Genomic DNA, 6,577 nt, shown 5'->3' on the forward strand with positions numbered 1-6,577 from the left:
CGAAGACAACATCATTATAAAATGTCACACTATAAACACTTCTCCTTTCAGTGTTATAAATGTGATACATAGCAGGACTCATACTTCCCTCTAGTTTGTTTTATAACAAAGCATGTTCAAAATCTAAGCGTTTGATACAGTAGCTTCCATGCCACAAACGTTAATGACTGCAATGTGTCTAATGAATTTGTGTATTTTAGACATTAGGTGACATTTGTTGTGTAAATTGTTGCATGCAATTTGTTGCATGCAATATATTGATTGTTCTGTCGACTTGCCGTTTTACATCAATCTGTTAACGAAAAATGATGATGATAATGTTTTTGTGGCTTCCCAATTGTTTGCATGTAAAAATAATTTGGATGTCTTTTTACAATAAAACGCCAATACTTCACAAATCTATCCTATATCTGTTACAGCTTATTTCCTTACGTTACCGTAGAAGTTGCGTGGGGTACTGTGGCGTATACCCAGCCATGTGGTCTCCAGGGTCAGGGTTGCGAGGAGGGGGAAGGTCCGGCACAGGACGTTTTAATCCAGAGTTTATTATCACATCGACACCGCCGGATTCAGGATCCATGTCCTCATACTTTTTACCTGTTTGTTTGTTCTCCCCGTGCGGATCCACATGTCCGTACTTTTTGTCAGATTCGTCTTTTCTTCCGTCCACTTTTTTCTTCTTTTTGTCTTCCCGACTTGGGAGTTGATCTGGTGCAGTGCGTTGCAACCCAGAACTTAACATGAAGATACTTTCACCAGCCGGATCCACATCTTCGTACTTTCTGTCCGATTCTTCGTTCCTTCTGCCGACCTGTTCCTTTTCTTTGTCTTCCATGTCAAGATGGCGAGTTGGTGGTTGATCGGGTGCAGCGCGTTGTAACCCAGAACTTAACATGAAGATACTTTCACCAGCTGGATCCACATCTTCGTACTTTCTGTCCGATTCTTCGTTCCTGCTGCCTACCTGGTCCTTCTCTTTGTCTTCCGTGTCAAGATGGCGAGGCGAGGGAACATTGGGCGCGGTGCGTTGCAGCCCAGAACTTAGAGCAATGATACTTTTACCAGCCGGATCCACATCTTCATACTTGCTTGTGGGCAACGGTAGTGGGGGATGTTTACCAGACATATCTTCACTATATACTCGATGTTTTGACCTGAACTCAGTTCAAAATTACCTTCGTGCTTCCTGTTCTCTTCTTTCTTCTCTTTGTCTCTCTTTTAAGAAACTCCAAACCCTTACAAGCTTGGTGGTAGACGTAACGCCTATACAAAGTGTAAATATGAATTTTTAATTTCATAACAAGACCTCTGACCTCTCGGTACATCTTGCATGTTGTGTGTGTTTATGTAGTATGTGGTTATAAGCCTTGCAATGTTGTAATGTTAGTAGTATGTAGCCTTGCCATGTTGTAACGTTAGTAGTATGTAGTCAAGCCTCATCACGTTGTAGTAGTAAATGTGTATAACGACTCCGGGAAGACTAGTATGTATGGAAACTTAGTCTGTACAAAATAGTGGGGATCGGTTTAATAAACAATAATAAACAAACTTCGAGACTTTGTTCTTGGTAAAGATGGCGGGATGTTTCTACTATCCATATCTTCATCACAGTGTTTTATGACAAGCTTACTTTTATTGCTATTATTATCTCTTTTTTGACAAGCACGAATTGCTGCTGAAAAGAGTAATGCATTTGAGGATTGTTAGTATGTTCAATTTTACCCTCAGGGTCACCGCAGAAGGAGTATATTCCGCTGATAGAAATTCTGAAAACCTCGCATACTCTTCTTTTTATTGAATGAGTACTACGCCTCCTCGGCAGACTTTTACAATTAAAAACATCTTCGATATTAAAAATTTATCCGATAGTGCTACTGTGTATCTGCTACTTAATGGATCACCTTTACTTTCATCTAAAGTCAACTCTCAGATACTCATTATTACACAGCTATATCTCTCCTTAAGCTATCTAACAACTCATTTATACTTCTGTATTCATTTATAATACATGTATCTTAATAGCTATATTTTGTGATGTAATTTTTATTTTATGTTTAGTGGTGACGTGAATATAAGTATATTGCTTAAATGCGTCACCACTATGTATTGTACTTTTTTTTGCATGTTGAAATAAAAAAAATGAGGAGTGTTAAGCAAAAATTGCATGTGCATTGTTTTCTGTCCTTTGTATAAAACGACTGAAAGAAACAATAATAATAAAACAGCAAACACTGTAAATACCTTTCAGCTAGCTTGCCAGCATGTTGACAGCATATTGGAGGCTAAAGTAGCATGTTATATTTCGTCACATGTTTGTATACGTTTCCTTAATTAGTCTCATACGGCTTCGTCTTAAGTAGCTATTTACACCACCTTATTTGGAGATCCTTCTCTGCGACATCATATGATACTAGAAACAATGAATAAGTATTGCCGTAGTCATTTTGCATTTTCAAGGCCTTTAGATTGTGTGGGTAAGGTTTTCGTAACTATCTTTTCTACGGCAAAGTCATTTGGAAAATTGAGTGGCCAGTGGTGGAACAACTTTAGACATTCAATGTACATTTTGTATAAACAAAGTTGTAGACAACACTTTCAGGGAAAACAAATCAAAAGCTTTTAAGTTATTAAGTTCGAGTTGAGGATTTAAATGCACTTTTTTACCTATTTTTACCCAATTACCAAATTTCTCGACATTTATGTCAAACAAAATGGCCAAGGTTCAGTTCCACATGTATCGATCTACCAGCGTGCTAAGTTTTATAATATTTGAAGCCCTAGTTATCAAAATATCGATTTTTTAAATATGTTTGGAACGGAAGAAGAAATATAAGAAGAGTCGGAAACTGAGCAAAAACCATTTATTTTCCTTCGGTGAACATAAATATGAGTCTGATACTGGCAACTTTACGGGAAATTCGGGAGGGCTTAACGAGGAATTAACTTAGAAGTTGCACAAGGTTATGCAAACAAGTTTATTGGATTGTTTTATTGTTATCATGGAGTCTCTATCAAAACTAGGTTGCGAAGACACACAAATGTTATGGAATTTGCATATTTCTTGCAGCAGTGTATGTATGGAAAATATGTTTTTACTTCACTGCCGCATATACATCCAACATTGTGTACGCCTCCTCGACAGACTTTTATAATTAAATATCCCATTCTTAGATATTCAAAACCTATCCGATAGTGCTACTGTATATCTGCTACTTAACGGATCACCTTTACTTTCATTTAAAGTCAACTCTCGAATACTCATTATTACACAGCTATATCTTTCTGAACATAAGCACTTTAACAACTGATTTATACTTCTGTATTCATTTATAATATCATAATAGCTGAACTCTGTTTTCTTGTTCCTGGACGATACCTATATTTTGTGATGTAATTTTTATTTTATGTGTAGTGGTGACGTGAATATAAGCATTTTGCTTGAGTGCGTCGCCACTATGTATTGTATTTTTTTGCATGTTGAAATTAAAAAGAAAATGAGTAGTGCTAAGCCAAAATTGCAGCATTTCTATAAAAACATAACAATAATAATAAAACAGCGAACACTGTAAATATCTTTCAGTTAGCTTGCCAGCATGTTGACAGCATGTAGGAGGCAAAAGTAGCATGTTATATTTCGTCACATGTTTGTACACACGTTTCCTTAATTAGTCTCATACGGCTTCGTCTTAAGTAGCTATTTACACCACCTTATTTGGAAATCCTTCTCTGCGGCAACATCTGGTACTAGGGACAATAAAATAGTATTGGCGTAGTCATTTTGCATTTTCAAGGCCTTTTGATTGTGTGGGTAAAGTTTTCGTAACTATCTTTTCTACCCCCTCCGAATTCGAACGTATTTCTAAATTTTAAGAGGTTTATCAAGTTCGATTTGGGGCTTTAAATGCATCTTTTTTATTTTACCAATTTTTACCCATTAAAATATTTTTTTTTACATTTGTGTCAGACAAAAAGACAAATGTTCACTTCTTCATGTATCGATCTATCAGCTTACCGAGTTTTAGAATATTTGAAGCTCTAGTTATTAAAATATCGATGTTTTTTATATGTTTGGAACGGAAGAAGAAATATAAGAAGAGCCGGAAACTGAGCAAAAACAATTTGTTTTCCTTCGGTGAACATAAATGTGAGTTTGATACTGGCAACTTTACGGGAAATTCGGGGGGGGGGGGGCGGTTAATGGAGAATTGACTTAGAAATTGCACAGGGTTTTGCAAACATGTTTATTGGTTTGTTTTATTGTTATAATTAAGTTAGGTTGCGAACACAGACTCACAAATCTTATGAAATTTATATATTTCTTCAGATTCAGATTTTATTTAATATCGACTGGCATGTCACATTAAGTACATGAAATATGTCGAGTATTTACAATTTGCGCTCAGTTATTACAAATGGATAACATAAAATCCTACATATACTAGTATCTGTATCATTAGCGATAAAATACATCATAAACACTTATCACATCAAGAATAGAACAGCTAAACATTCTAAGATCAGTATTACCAGTGTAATGTAGCAGTGTATGTATGGAAAAAATATGTAATGTGTTTTGAGACCTGCATTGTGATTTACGTCGTGATCATAAATATTAGTATTATTCAAATAACTACTTTCAGACAATCAACATCGTACATAAGAACAATCTTGGGTTGTTTGTCACACGGCATTACGGATCAGCTACCGAAGGACGCACCCAAGAAGAACGACAACCGCTGCTGTCTGATGCTTTTTGTACGAATTCCTCTCAAAAAAACAACTGAAGCTCTTCGGGATAGTTTGAAAGGTATGTGTCTTCCAGTGGATGATGGTGTTAGAAAAGAAAAATGTCCCAGGGCTCAAAATTCATTTTTGGGAATAGGTACACTGGTGCACCCAACCTAATAGAATTTTTTTTTTTGTGCACCATATAAAACAAAACGTAACCACAGGTCTTACTGCTCCCCTCCACAGCTTGAATCTGAAATGGGAAACAAGTACTACAACAAATATTTTATTATTTTTCTGACACTTTATATAGAATAGATGCCAAGAATATCCTGCACTATCATACATTTAATATGTACAAAAATATCAGTGCATCCGCAGAAAAAGACTGGGTGCACAGCGACAAATTTCGGTGCACTAAAGTGCACATGCACCCGGTATTTCGAACCCTGTGTCGAGATGAGATAACCATTATATATATCTTTAAAGGTTATTTGATGTATTTCTCAAAACATATTTTAGATGCCGGAATGATTGTTGCATTCTCTGGCTATTGGCAAGGGGATGTAGCTGTCGATCAAACCCAGCTTTCAGAAAATGTTCAATCGTCTTCCAGAGAAACATGTCCGTTTGGAAATCAGTTTAGCTTTGGAGAAAACAGGGGTGCCGCGCCCTGATTGGGTGACGTCATACTCCTGGGATCCATTTTGTCGGAACGATTCACCAATTTCACACTTCCCATAATGCCTAGTAAATATCACGGATATGACGTAAGACCACTGTCTCCTCCTCGATGTAATATTTCCAAGTTCTATCGACAAACTGGTCAACTATATTATTTTGAATTATTTATCCAGCATAAAGCGCATGCCATAATTGCATTTTTGTTGGAATTAGAGAAAAAGATGTACCTATCGTTCTACCTTCTACCGAAGACTCTTCTACTCGCGCGGTCGCATTACGTATATCCGCTTCTTACGTCATATTCCATCTATATCCGTGATCTTTACTATGCATTATGGGAAATGTGAAATTGGTGAATGCAGAAAACTAGTATTGCCCACGCCACGTCGACAGGCAATGCACTTATTATAACGCTTTAGACCTGGTGTTAAGTATAGTTTTACTCTCAGAAAGGAAACGTACAGAAAAAGCCACAACTTTTTTCTAAACACTTGAACTTGCTCTATTTCTACAAGACTTACTAATGAAGGTTTTGTGTAATTTCGCTATTTCTGAAATAGGCGGACGGATATTTTCAGTGGAATTTGTATTGGTCTTATTCGGCAAATTTCGAAATCTCCTCCTCCTGAATCGCAGTTTATTTACAATGTTGATTTAACTTTCTTTGTGACGAAATGACGAAAAAATTACGTTTTGTATCATCATGATCTTACATGATGAAGCTTGAAGATTTCTAAGGTAGATTAGTCTACCAATGGCTTAGTACTATGTACTAGCGTGAATCAGTAAGAAAATATGCAAGGCCGGCCGGCTTTGGTCAAGCCGGCAATAGAACAGCCACTATTTGATTTTCCCTATTGTCGATCGAGAATAGTTTTTAACAATCCTTAGATTTTTTTTCTTATTGCCGATCGAAGATGGTTTATAGCTGTCCTTAACTGTTTATGAAAGACAGTATGAAGTGCGCTTTAAACAGAAAACCATAGCACCCCGCCCTGATCTATGTTATCTTCGTTTATTTTTTTCAGAAGGAAATGGAGAGACAACTGCTTCTTCTTCTTTTTATTATTTTGATTGGATGCAAAACGACCGTAGCCGCAGGTTGTGGCAGAAGGTGTCCACGATACTGTGATTGTGAGAACCAAGGCCTCATCCGCGTTCCTAA

Source organism: Branchiostoma belcheri, unplaced genomic scaffold, assembly GCF_001625305.1.
Source record: "Branchiostoma belcheri isolate BF01 breed outbred unplaced genomic scaffold, Haploidv18h27 scaffold249, whole genome shotgun sequence".
NCBI classification, from domain to species: domain Eukaryota; kingdom Metazoa; phylum Chordata; class Leptocardii; order Amphioxiformes; family Branchiostomatidae; genus Branchiostoma; species Branchiostoma belcheri.